Consider the following 13,701-nt stretch of genomic DNA (forward strand, 5'->3'; position numbering starts at 1 on the left):
CCAGATATAGTCTAGTCCTTAATATCCGTTTCTTGTGTCTTATATACAATAGGTGTTGTGTGGCTGATAAATTGTAGTGAAAACATATGCAAATTATTAGCATGGTTTTTAACTGGGTTTGGGAAAACACCCAGTGAAATGTATAGAATCACATTTGTGTGCAAGAGAAATTACCTTAGATTTACTTTAGCAATGCTATCTGTTCTACATGAATATTTATAATAGGCTTACATGACATCACTGTTTTTTTGGGTAATAGAATATGCTTGTTTAAGAACAACCTTAAGCAAGAACACCATATACATAGAACCATATTAGGAGCTTGTCAAAGCAAAGCATCATGGATAATGCTTTCCTAATTTGTACTTTCCTAATAGGCTCTATTTATTTTTGTACAGAACTATTATTTATTCAATAATGCTTTTTTTTTTCAGAAAAATACTACTTTACCATGATTTTGTGAGTGCATGCCACCAATCAAAAGACTGCATAAAAAACCCAAGATACCTTTTAGATTGTAAGCTCCTCTGGGCAGGGTCCTCTCCTTCTGTGTCATTGTTTGTATCTGTCTGAAACTTGTGACCCCTATTTATTGTACAGAGCTGTGATTGTCACTTAATAAATATTGTTTACTAATATTATTATTATTATTAATAATATTAATAATAATAATAATAATAATAAAACATAGCTACATGGTATTTAAAATGTAAACCTTAACAATGGACCTATATTACTTGCTCTTCATTTGGTCTGGTAAATTTACCACCCCCTTGTCATGGAGAAGGGGAGAGGAAAAAAACTTCTCTAGGCATGTCCTAGGTTGAAAAGTTTGCTTCTCAATACACACATTGGGCGCCATTTACTGAAAGAATTTAGGCTGTTCCCTTACTTAGGTGAATTATCATTGTGCATTGTATATTTTTGTTAACTTAGTAAATGTTCGGCAATAGTTCACTTTGCAAAGAAATAACAATCATATACAAGGAAATCTAAAAAAAAAAATAAATAACAGGATTCTTATTCTTCATAGGGTTGTCAGTGGAGCCTTTTTTTACTTACCAAGCTAAATCAAATACTCCATGCAATAGAGTACTTTACTTTGCTATGTGAACAACGTATATTCCTTTAGCAAATCAACCCCATTCATCTAGTATACCATGAACATTACTGGTAGGGATCACAGACTAAAAGGTTGTAAAAGTAAGGGTGTCCTAAGAGAAATGCAGAGGCTCATATTGCTGATCTCTTTCCATAAATACAAGGTAATTCAAATATCATTGAGCCTGATTTTATAAAGCTGTCTAAGACTAGAGAAGATGGACTATCATGGAAGAACCTGGGTGATTTAGCAAACCTGGAATGTATTAAAAACATTTAGCAACAGAAAATAAAAAATTAAGACGTCAATTCCAGGTTTGCTGGGTTACCCAGGTTCTCCCACAATAGTCTATCTCCTCCAGTCTTGGAGAGCTTTAGTGATCAGCTTTATTTGATTTGAAGTTTTTCTAATATTTTCATTATATAGGAAAACGAACATTTTACCCAGTTATATTAGAAATTTGTCCATCTCTGTTCAAATGTATTGTTAGCTACTGAATACAATGCAATTCAAGGGAGCACTGGATAAGCTAGGTACACAAATGATTTGATTGCAAAGCCAAGCATATCTGTTAGAAATTGATTTTAACCTTCAGCAAAGGTACTTAATCAACTTACAGAAAATTACGATATAAAAATAACCAAATGGCAAGTGTATATAACCTAAAATGATGTGCATTTACTGGCAATGCTCAGTTCTTTTTTGAAGACTAAACACGATGCAAATATTTTAAAATGTATTTTAAATTATTATCCCTGAACAAATACTTTACATTATACTTTATATTACTATATTATTTCTTAATACAGATGGATCTATACAGGTATCTATGTAAGTAAAATAAACTTTGAAACTGTAATTTTTTTTCTGAACACCTCACCATCAATAATTGTTAAAAAGTTCATTTAGGGCTCATGTAATTAGAGTTAATTCAACTAAATAGTCGTAAAAATAAAATTAGAACAATATTGTTTAAAAAGACAAATAAAAAGCCACAACATGTTTTCTTTAGTTATGGTAGGTAATGTATACCTCTGACATGGGTTTTTCTTTTTTTTTCCCCTTACTCTTTATCCCATTGATACAACAGAAAATGACAGGAAAGCTCTTTAAAGCGATGGGAAATTCACTCTCAGGATGAGATATGAGTTTGATCCCACCATGGGTTTGACTTAGCTGTTCTCCGTTTGATATTAATGTGGAACTTTAAATAAGGATACAAAAATATGAAACAGCCAGGTTTTAAATTGCAAAAGAAGCAAACTATGCCTAAGGATTCATACCTGTCTGTTCACGATCTTCTCTGCAAAGTACACTCAGTGTACAATTTTGGCACATGCTGAGATGAAAGAACTCTCACATGTGTACAGCAGTTCATTCATCATATCAAAATTATTAAAGTCCCAAACTTAGTAGATAAACAGGTGAAGATGTTTTTATTGTCTGGGGAACTTGCAGGTATTGCAATGGGGGGTAGCCGTGCTTTAACAACAAGCTCACAGTTGATTTGGGCAGCAATTGGTAGGGAAAACATGGGCTGCACAAATAAAGTTACTAAAAAAAGGCAGCCTGGCTGATACCACAAAGGGCTCGCAAGTGATGGTTATCTAAGGCTGCTTACAAACATGATATTTTGTTGCTGTAAACAATCTGTACATACAGCACCGTTCTGCTCTATGGAGAGGGGAGGGAGAGAGTGATGGAGCGGCTCCCTGCTGCACGTTCTCCCCCTTCCCTTGTTTTAGGATCGTTCGTCGTTCATTGTCCGTGGACCTGCCAGATGAACGACGCGGGCTGTACACACACCAGCTTCTCCCCTAATATCTGTTCTATAAAGAGAGGAGAATGAGTGAGTAGCATATGTGCTCTCCTCCGTTGACTTGTAAAGCGGCATTTACCATAAATCCTTCATGGATCCATCCTGACAGATCTATAAATCTCAGGTGACTGCTGTACATATGTCAGATCCTCGCCTGAAATGACCATTCATATCAGGCAATAATCATCTCACCTGTGTACATAACCTAACAGTGCTGTGTTTGCTTAGTCAGCAGGGCTGTAGCCAGCCTTAGCATATTTCAGCATTGTAGGTTTTAGCTATAGGGGTCATGTTGATCGCTTCCTTCTACCTCTGTTGATGAAGCCAGAGGTCAATGTGAAAGGTAACACTAAAATATGGATTTTATCATATTCTAGCCAAGCATGGAAGCTTTTGTTCACTGGTCTGGGCTGGAAGCTTTGGTGGGGACCATAGTGATTTTCTATCACTAAATATCTCTTAGACCAATTCTTCTCAACTAGGTTTTCATGGAACCCTAGGGTTCCTCCAGAGGTTGCTAGGAGTTCTTTGAGCCATAAACAATTTGTGACACCAGTGATCTATCGATTAGAGTGGCATTCTTCCTACAGTATAGTATAGTAATTTTAGTAACTATAAGTATATAGTAATTATTACAGGGGTTCCTTAAGACTGAAAAGCTATTTTAAGCATCCCTCCATGTTAAAAAGAGAAAGCCTGTCTTGGACAGTGGTTGGACATTGGAAACCATCATTTTTATTCCTATTTTCAAACAACTCTCAGATTTTTCTGTTTCCTATAACCAAAACAGAATCAATTTTGAGGACTATATTAGCACTAATGATGGAGTATATCACGCATTTTGAAGCTAAAAGTATGATTTATATTATAATAAAAAATTCAAAGATATGTTAGCTGTTACAGAAACATTGTACATCCGATCTCTCACAGTGTTCCCAGTGTTGCCTTTCGCAACCTAGGCTTCCTCAGGACTGATGAGACCAGTATCATATTTGAAATCATATCTGCAACAATTATTACCGCAATCTTTCAAGATAAAAAACCCAAGGGTGGAGCAGACTAGGCAGTGTCGATATCCACTATCAATCCGACATCTCAATTTGGATGTGAATTTTTGGGAGGTCTTTATCATAAGATCTATATGTCTTGTTATACCTAATATTCATTTTTTTTTCAGGGACTAGATGTAATATATCTTCAGGGCTTTGTGTGGAGAGCCTTTTTCTGCTTTCAGGTCAATAGTTTTAACATTATTAGTATACTTTCACCTGAATAGGTTTGTTTGTGCAAATCCATTGTTATTGCAATACATCTTTGTTATTCACCTGGATAATTCATTTATGTGGTGTGATATCATGCTACAGTGTATGAGTTACAACCCTTTTGGGCTTCCTATATAGGTTCCACTGAACAGCCAGGCCCCAGTACCCCTTTATTCTAATTATTTATCGTATGTATGCAGCAGTATACTTGCTTTAACAGCTACTTGCACTGACAACAACATTCTCTGTTGATTTACTTACAGAGTGCTCTGTGCCTTAAAACCATTGGTCTTTTGTTTAGCATTGCATTTTTAGTAGCTTTGTTTTACTTTTAAAAAGCTTGCAAGGGTCTATTTTAGTGTAAATGAAAAAGTTACTTCTCTAACATAGATCTTTCAATTTTTTTTTTCTGGCAGTTTGAAGTTTTGTGATGTATGGCTTTGTAGTCCATAGTGCTGATGGCATTTTTTGCTTCCATTAATGCTTCTTCCTTTGTGTCTTTGTATTGCTATTTACCACTGTAACAATAGCATTGGTCATGTTAACTTTTCATACTCTGTATTAGTGTTTAAGTAGTTTCTGATTTGCTGTATAACATTTTTTTACTGTAAAAGAACCATATTTAATCTGTGCAGGCATGTTCACTTTTGTTTGATTTATACAGGTTAGATATGGTGTTTTTAACCTTCTATGTGGTTTCTAATATTAAGTAAATATAATCTATGGAATGAAAAATGAAAACTATAAATTCGTTCATATGACTTTGCCTGCCTCCAGCCATTTACAGTAATCTATTATGAATCTTATTGGGAAGCAACTTTTTCCACACTAATAAATTCATGATGGCACCCAACAGGCAGTAAACATGAATTCTCTCAAGTAATATGTGCTGTTTGAGCATTAAATATTATCAAACATATTAGCGTACATACGTTAAAAATCAAACAAAAAACAACAACATCTATTTGATCTAGTTTAGGAAATTAAGCATATACTCCTAAATAAATGTTGTCTAATTTACTGACTCCTCCCTAATCTTAGTGGCAACTAGATAACGTTCTGGATCAATGTTAAAAAACATTTTATGCAAATAAACTGCGGGCTAGACAATCGATAAGGGTAAAAATATTCCCACCACCTCATACCTACCCCCTATTGCGTGTTATTTCCCCCAGCTTCTAGATTGCAAGCTCTTCGGGGCAGCGTCCTCTCCTCATGTGTCACTGTCTCTATTCGTCTGTCATTTACAACCCCTTTTTAATGTACAACGCTGCGTAATATGTTGGCGCTATATAAATCCTGTTTAATAATAATAATAGCTTAATCTACATAAACATATCATGATAATGGTCTCTCAGGTAACCGAAAGCGCTTGTCTCCTCTGACAGGTGTACTGAGATCCCCTGACAAGCTAGGAATGACTGCTGTTCATTCCTATGGAGGAGAGAACAGTGGAGTGCCACTCACTCTTCCCCCTCTCCTCTCCATAGAAGTGAACGGTTCTAGGTGTACAGTGCTTTTTCATTCATCTTCCACTGGAAATGATCACAAATGATTGTTTACAGTGACAGTCCATTGACATTGGTCTGACGTCTCTGGAGGCTTTAGAAAAGCTACGTAAAAAATTATTTTTGGGAACACTCACCATCAGCTATTTGCTAAAGCAGTGTTTCTAAACCAGGATTGCTCCATAGGTTTCTAGGAGTTCCTTGAGCAATGAGCAGTTTTCAACTCTCGGGTCAGTTTAAAAGATATCTATGATCTTTTTGGTTACCCATATGTGTGGTAATCTTCCAAAAAGCCAGTAGAGTAATATGCATTCTTTCTATTGACCACCACATTATTGTATTTTGAGTTGTGGATATAGAAAGTATAGCAGAGGTTCCCTGAAGACCTGAAATGTATTTCAAGCAGACCCTCATTTTAAAATAGGTCAAGAATCATTGTACCTAACAATATTTTTGTTGTGTTTGCTTAGTAAGCTTGGCAAACTTTATTATTTATCTAAATTTTTAAGCACATTTTTGTATCTAAATCTAATCTAAGCTTTTTTCTGTCTCTGTTAACCAGGGGTCAGTGTTAGAGGTAACAAAAGCTGAACTATAGATGTGATCCTGTTGTCATGCTTGGAGAAATGGAGCTTCTAGGGGGTGCTATGGTTTGTTCACAAATGGTGTGAGGTTCAAGAAGGGCCAAGGTACAGAATCTAAGCAGCAGCCAGGTGATCTCAAGAGCCTCTAAAGGTATGGATGTTGTGCTGCAGACTGCTACCAGGTTGTGGTCCTTGGGCACACCAGGATGGGCAGAACAATGGGTGATACCGAATCACCAAGCAGGAGAATAGTCAAAGAAAGTCAGGACCGAGGTATGTAGCAAACAAGAGAGATCAGGAACAAAGCCAGGGGTCACAATCTAGAAAATAGACATCGGTGACACGGGACAGACTGGGCAACAAGGGGTAACACAGGAACTGGACTGGGAAACACTGTAATGGGAAATACGAGTAGTAAAGACCTGTTGCACCAGTGCTGTCTGAGGCAGTTAAATAGCCAAGGGTGATTAAGAGGCTATCTCCTGATTGGCTTGAGGGAAGGTCGATGCTGATAAAACTTGGAAGAACAGGCGGGCCCGGGATCAGAACTGCCTGCATGCAAAGGAGATATGCGCCAGCACTTTATCAAGGAGGAGGTAAATGTGACACATGTTCTAAAGGATCAATGGGGCTTTTGTTCACTGGAGTGGGCTAGAAAGTAATAGATGTTAGGAAGTAATCTTGGTTAGGTTATAGGCTAAGCAAATAGTTAAGAGTTCTAAAAAATGTTTAAAAGTTATTTAAAGAATCATATTGTTAAGACTTTGGTACCAGGAGAACATCCAGAGGGAGCTTAGAGGAAGCTGCCACTGGACCCAGACAAGATTGTACTGCTCACAGGAAAGGTATCTGAGGCTACTATCCCTGAACTCTTCCTATATAACAAAATTAACTTTGACCATTATCTTGGGGTCAGTACCTTGGGATTGGCTACCCACCGAAGTGCTGCATTAAGCAAGAGAGTAGTAGAAAACCATTAACTTAGGGAAGGGGGTGTTAGAAATAATTAACTAGTCCCCACAGTTGCTGCACTTACTTTTACTGCCATATAAAAAATATTTTCAGTTGAGATTCAGCAATAAAAGTTTTGAAGAGCATTAGGCAACTGTATCTGATTTTAGTTTATCACGGCATGCCAAAAACTCAAAAACAAAAGCCATGCAGGGTTGTGCGTCTATTGGTACTTACCTCAGTTTCTAGGTCAGGCTTGACCTGTAAAAAAGTGAAGAATCTAGAATCTAAGCACTATGAAGCAAGACATACCCCTGCCTTAGTCAAAAGCATCATAACTACTGTTGGTAGCTAAAATAAATTGCAAAAAAGTATTTTCCTTTACAGAAGCGCAATAATGTGTTATTATTACAGCTGTGAGCCACATACGTTGTATATCTTTCATTTAACATTTGCTTTTTAACTGCAATTATTGCTGTATAATTTACAGCTCAGCCCTACACTAAATACAGCAGGGACGAAACGGTTTGGATGCTTAATGATAAATGTGTTGTGCAGAGAGGTAAACACAACTATTGATGCTTATAAAGTTAGCCTCAGGCTAATATATGCAAATAAAAAATGAAGAAAGCGAAAGAAAGGGTTGCTCATAAGCAGGGGAAGTGGGCATTAAAAAGGAAAGACAAAAAATTAACAGATTCAAACAGGAGCAAAATCTACAATCACACCAGGAGCTCAGGCATAGAATTCATTCATTTACACAACCTGTATGTTGATGTAATTAAGAGAGATTAGGTATTTGTAGTGATCTTAATATTTGTGTTTTTTTCTTTTTTTGCATGCATTTGTGTTTGCTTAATACTCTATTGTTGTCATTTTGTTTAAAATTTTTTACTGTCTTTTCTTTTCTGTAAGAAAAAGGAGCCATTTATTTAAAGCCCATTGCACTCTAAAAAGCAATCTTAAAAATAAATGCCTTTTCAATGACTCCAATGCATTTTACAAAATGGTGAAATATCACTGAAATCTGCTACTTTGCACTGAGATTGTGGAAAACCTAACACTTAGTTTTTCTCGTCCTTTCGAAGATCTTATTAACAAAGTCACTAAAGAGATATAAGAAAATATTTTGTGGTTTAATTTAATATCAATCAAGCACTGAAATATCCATTCTGGGTGGACGTACCCTTTAAGAGAAAATTATGTTTGTGTTTTTACCTCCCCGTAATAGTGTTCACCACAGTAAACCTTTGTGGCAATTGGAAGTTCTACGAAGCCTGACAATTATAATTACTGTTACAGTGTATTATGTAGTTATTCAGCATTTGTTTATTCTCTTGGTATTCCCAGTAATACTGATTGCATTTTGTTGACATTGTAAAACCCTATGCTTGCTGAAATCAGCAAACAAAGCCTTTGAAAGTAGCTGTATGATGCTGCCTTTTAGGTTGCTCCTTGCAGTCATACTACAATATACTCTCTATAAAGAAGCCAATAGAAAAGAAAGAAAATTAAATTTAATTGCCACATTAGGATGGCTCCAACGTGGCTGTAATAGATTTGTACTCAAACAATTTTGTATGCAATGATAATATTAGTTTTACTGTAATTCTGTGTGCATCTCTCTTTACCAATATCGAATTTATCATTGGCATTGGTAAGATGGAAAAATCTCTAAGGAGTAAAGGTAAGGTGTATTTCCATGCAAAACTTTTTTTAACTATATATAGTAGGAGCAGGAATAATTATACTGCCTATGGATTGGTTACTGTTATGTGAGGATTCATTAGAGAGATTTGCCATCACTTCCCAATCTGCTGTGTAAACAGGAAGTCCAGGAAATCTTCAACACAGACAGAAAAATTTATAAATACTGCCTGGCCAAAAAAGTTACCAAGCCTATGGGGACAGCGTTATGGAGTTGTTCTAGTTGGTCAGGCCTTGGTTTAGCAATGTGCTCATAAAATAAAGGCATCTGACTACCTAAATATGATGGATGACCAGATTTTTCCATCATGGGATTTTTTTTCCCCTGATGGCACTGGCATATTCCAAGATGGTAATAGCAGGATTTATTGGGCTCTACTTGTGAAAGAGTACACATTTAATTTTTTACCTCTAAATATATATATTTCTAATAAAGACAGGTTGCAATATGAACGCAGGAGTAGTTCTAATCCTTCTCTACTCCATACAATAAAAAAATGGCTAGACATACACATTTTGCTATAGAGTCAACACCTTCCATGGTCATTTCTTTTATTAGGAACCATTGGGATGCATCCTTTGATTAGAAGGCACTCGAGAAATATGAGATGACATGGCCACTTCCATTTTATTATTGCCCTTACCCGTCCCCAGAAACCACCAAACTCCTTGTACATGCTCTTATCATCTCTCTGGACTACTGTAACCTCCTCCTCTCTGGTATTCCACTAACCCGACTCTCTCCTCTACAAAAACCAAAATAAATGCTGCAGCCAGACTCATCCATCCTTCCCTCTGCTCCTCTTCTGCTGCATCTCTTTATAGTTCTCTTTATTGGCTTCCATTTCAACTCAGAATCATATTCAAGCTCCTGTGATTTGCCTTCAAACCCCTCCACAATTTGGTGGTCTCTGGGGACAGGTAGGGGTGGATTTTGGAGATGTTGCGCAGCTGAAAGTGACAGGATCTGGAAATGTTTTGAATATTGGGGGTAAATGAGAGGGCAGAATTGAGAGTGATGCCAAAACAACGTGCCTGAGGGGAGGGCCCAATAACAGTGTTGTTAACAGAAATATGTCAAGGGGAGATTTGGAATTTAAGGGGGGAAGATTATGAGTTCTGTTTTATCCAGCTCGATTTTCAGGAATCGGTCAGACATTCATGATGAGATGGCTGACAGGCAGCGTGAGACCTTATCCAGGACTAAGGGAGACAGGTCAGGGGTGGACAAATAGATTTAAGTGCCATCAGAATACAGATGGTACTGTAAACCAAAGGAGAATATGAGACTACGTAGTGAGGAGGTGTACAGAGAAAAGAGAACCGGTCAACACCAACAGGGAGCAGAGTGGGAGAGAAGGAATTACTATTGAAATAAATTTGAAAGGAGTCGTAAGACAGTCAGAAAGCAAACCAAGACAGAGAAGTGTCACTGATACCAACAGAGAGCATGATTTGGATTAGAAGAGGGTGGCCAACCATGTCCAAAGCGGAGGAAAGATTTAGGGGAAGGAGAAGGGAGAAGTTGCCTTGAGACTTAGCTCTGGTGAGGTGATTGGCCACTTTAATAAGGGCTCAGTGGAATGGGCAGCTTGAAAGCCAGACTGGAGAGGGTCAAGGAGAGAGTAGATGTTCCAGTAATCAGGGAGTCTTTATAGACAAAGCGCTCAAGAAGTTTGGAAGCATATGGGAAAAGGAAGCTTGGACGTTAGCTAGAAGGTTGGGAGGGGTCTAGTGAGGGTTTCTTCAGGATAGGGAGTATAATGGCAGGTTTCAAAGCAGAGGGGTAGATACTAGTAGAAAGGGAAAGTTTTAATAGTTCAATTAGTGTGGGGGCCAGGGTGGAGGAATGGGCACAGAGCGAATTGGGTCAAGCGGACAGGTAGTAGATGGAGATAATGGGAGAAGAGAGGAGACTTCATCCACAGTAACAGGGCTGAGTGAGGTTAGCAATGATTGAAAGGTGGAAAGGGTGGATATAGTTGGAGTGGCACATTAAGCAGAGATATCATGCCTGATTTTGACAATTTTATCTGTAAAGTAGGTGGTTATGTCTTGGGCAGAGAAGGTAGATATGGGGGGGGCAGGTGTTCGGTTTAGCAGGGAAATAATTGTTGAGAAGAGGCTGCATGGGTTGGAAGCATTAGAGGAAATGACAGGAAATGACAGCGTAGAAATAATTTTGCTTGGCGACAGTGAGTGCAGTGTTAAAGTGTTGTAGTCTGGCTTTGAAGTCCATGAAGTCAAGTACTGAGATTTCCTCTACTTGCGCTCAGCTGCACGAACAGTCTTTTGTAAATGTGTGGTGTGATTGTTGTGCCAGGGTTGGGGTTGGCAGGGCAGGGGTAGCGGAAGGTGGCAGGGGCAACTTTATCTGGAGTCATAGAAAGAGTGTGGTTGAACTGAGTTGCAGCCTCCCACATTCCAAAAATATTCAGTTAGGTTAATTGGCTTCTACCAAAATTGACCGTTGACTGTGATAAAGATATGTGACTATGGTAGGGACACTGGATTGTGAGTACCTTTGAGAGACAGCTAGTGACATGATTGTGGATTTTGTAAAGCCATGTGTACAATGTCAGCACTATATAAATACTGTGTAATAATAATAATAACTATAATAGTCGTATCCACAGGTGGATCTCAATTACACTGCTGCCAGTAAGTGAGCAGTGTGATCAAGCATTGATTATGTGTTGTGAAAAAATTGTTTTGAGAACATCCTAGATTTAAAAGTTTAGATTTAAAGCAGGGTTCTACAAGGGTACACAAAGCTAAAGAATTCCCCTCTCTACCTACTATATCTACCTTGGCTGCTCTATCTCTGCTCCTTGGCCTCTCCATTGATATAATTCATAAAAAGGAAGACCTAAATGTTGGTGTTTATGGAGCTATGGCACAGTACAAAAGTTAGAGTGTTTTGGATAGGCTGGAAATGTCTTCAACATTACAAAAACAAGTCCAGTTGATTGTGATTGACCAACTACTTTTAGATATACAATTACCTAGATAAATAAGAATATTCACATACAAGGAGGAGGGTGGTTGGTGCATGTACTGTCAAGTGCACTGAATGTACCTACCTATATATTTTGCCTTTGAATATTCCTTTAGAAAGGGTTTCCAAAAGTTTTAATAATTCCTTTAGTATTAGTATATTGGATAATTTGCATTTTATTTTTCAAAGTTAAATAAGTGGCTAAATTTGTCTTAATTTTGTAGTCTTTAAAAATCATCAAGGGATGATTTCAACATCAAAAAATTACTCTAATGAGATAATGGGACTGTGTTATAATTCTGTTTGATATAATGAGATCCTTGGTTCCCAGCTATCAGCTGTAAGACATCAAAGAGAATTAAGATCTATCACTTTCCACTGTGACCCAAGCAATGTCAACTGGGGTATACAAAAAAAAAAATCTCTTCCCGTCTGGATCTACAGCGTGGTCAGAGAAATGTTCAAAGGAGAATGGAACCTGTTGACATTTTTTAGCATTTCAGCCTTTCTACTCAAATAAATATAAATAGGCAAGTCTATGATTTAATTACTAGTTTGCTTTGAAGAACTAAATATGTAACATGCTTTTAGGCCACTGGAAATTTTACTGCTTGAATAGGTACTAGTCCTAAATAGAAGCAAATAAAGCAAATACCAACACTTAAATAGGATCTGCCAGTATGTAATTACAAGGAGTGATGAGGATTCAGTTGCCTTGAGGCATATGAGGTCATGAGGCCATGGCATAATTGCAATTTCCACTTATTTATGAAATCTTTTTTTTTATATGACTTTCTGTAGAGCGTACAGGCTTCTTATACCTTATATGCTTATTTCCATGATCTGTTGTTTGAGCCGGTAATTGGCTTTTAGGGCTTATTAAGAAAGAAACACAACAACCCATTCTATTAAAAAGAAATAGAGCAAGACTGAAAAGAACCATTTTGAAATTCTGAAGGAGTCGTACTCAGATTTAACACCAGGACTTTGTGATTTAGATTAAACATATGTAATTAGTCAGTACTTACCCACTACCTTTGTGGGGGGACTACCCCAACACTACAAGCACTAAATGCTTTATTTTATCTTGTGTACCATGAGCTTTTTTACTTACCTTTTTCTCTTGCTTCTTTGGCAGCTGGTGCTCTCTTCTTCCTTTTAGCACTATGGATTGTGAACAGGCCCTTGATGTCCTCACTTACAATGCAGGACTGCTGGCCCTGCATTGTATGTGATGGCATATGGGTTCTTCGAAGGTGACTGGATAAGATGTGATTTTTGGAGGACTGATTGAAAGTGATATTTTTAATAGTATGCAAGCATTTAACCCTTGACATTTGGGACAAGACTCACTGCAAGGGTAATTTACAAATTTCCCTGACACTGAGCCAAGGTCAGGGACACTGAGGATAAGGTCATATTGCTGTTGAGTTACATGGTACATTACTAAATTTGTAAATTGCTAAATTTGTATTTTGTAAAAAAAGGTATATGTACATACACAACTAGGTTTCTCTAGTTTTAGGTAGGGTTAAAACCCTTTTTAGATATTTTTTCCCTGCCTGTCCCAGTGGGGAGATTTTTTTTCACTTGCTGACCTGAAGCAGCTACAGCAATAAAAGAAAATCCCCTGATGTGCAAGGATGTAGATGTTTGCCCCCATTAAATGATTTATGCTCAACCTTTGTTTTTGTGACCACAATACTATTTTCGATTTTCCCTCACTTTCTGGCTCAGTGAGAATGATCATCAGGACATTTAGATTGTGAA

Source organism: Pyxicephalus adspersus, chromosome 2 (assembly GCF_032062135.1).
Source record: "Pyxicephalus adspersus chromosome 2, UCB_Pads_2.0, whole genome shotgun sequence".
NCBI classification, from domain to species: domain Eukaryota; kingdom Metazoa; phylum Chordata; class Amphibia; order Anura; family Pyxicephalidae; genus Pyxicephalus; species Pyxicephalus adspersus.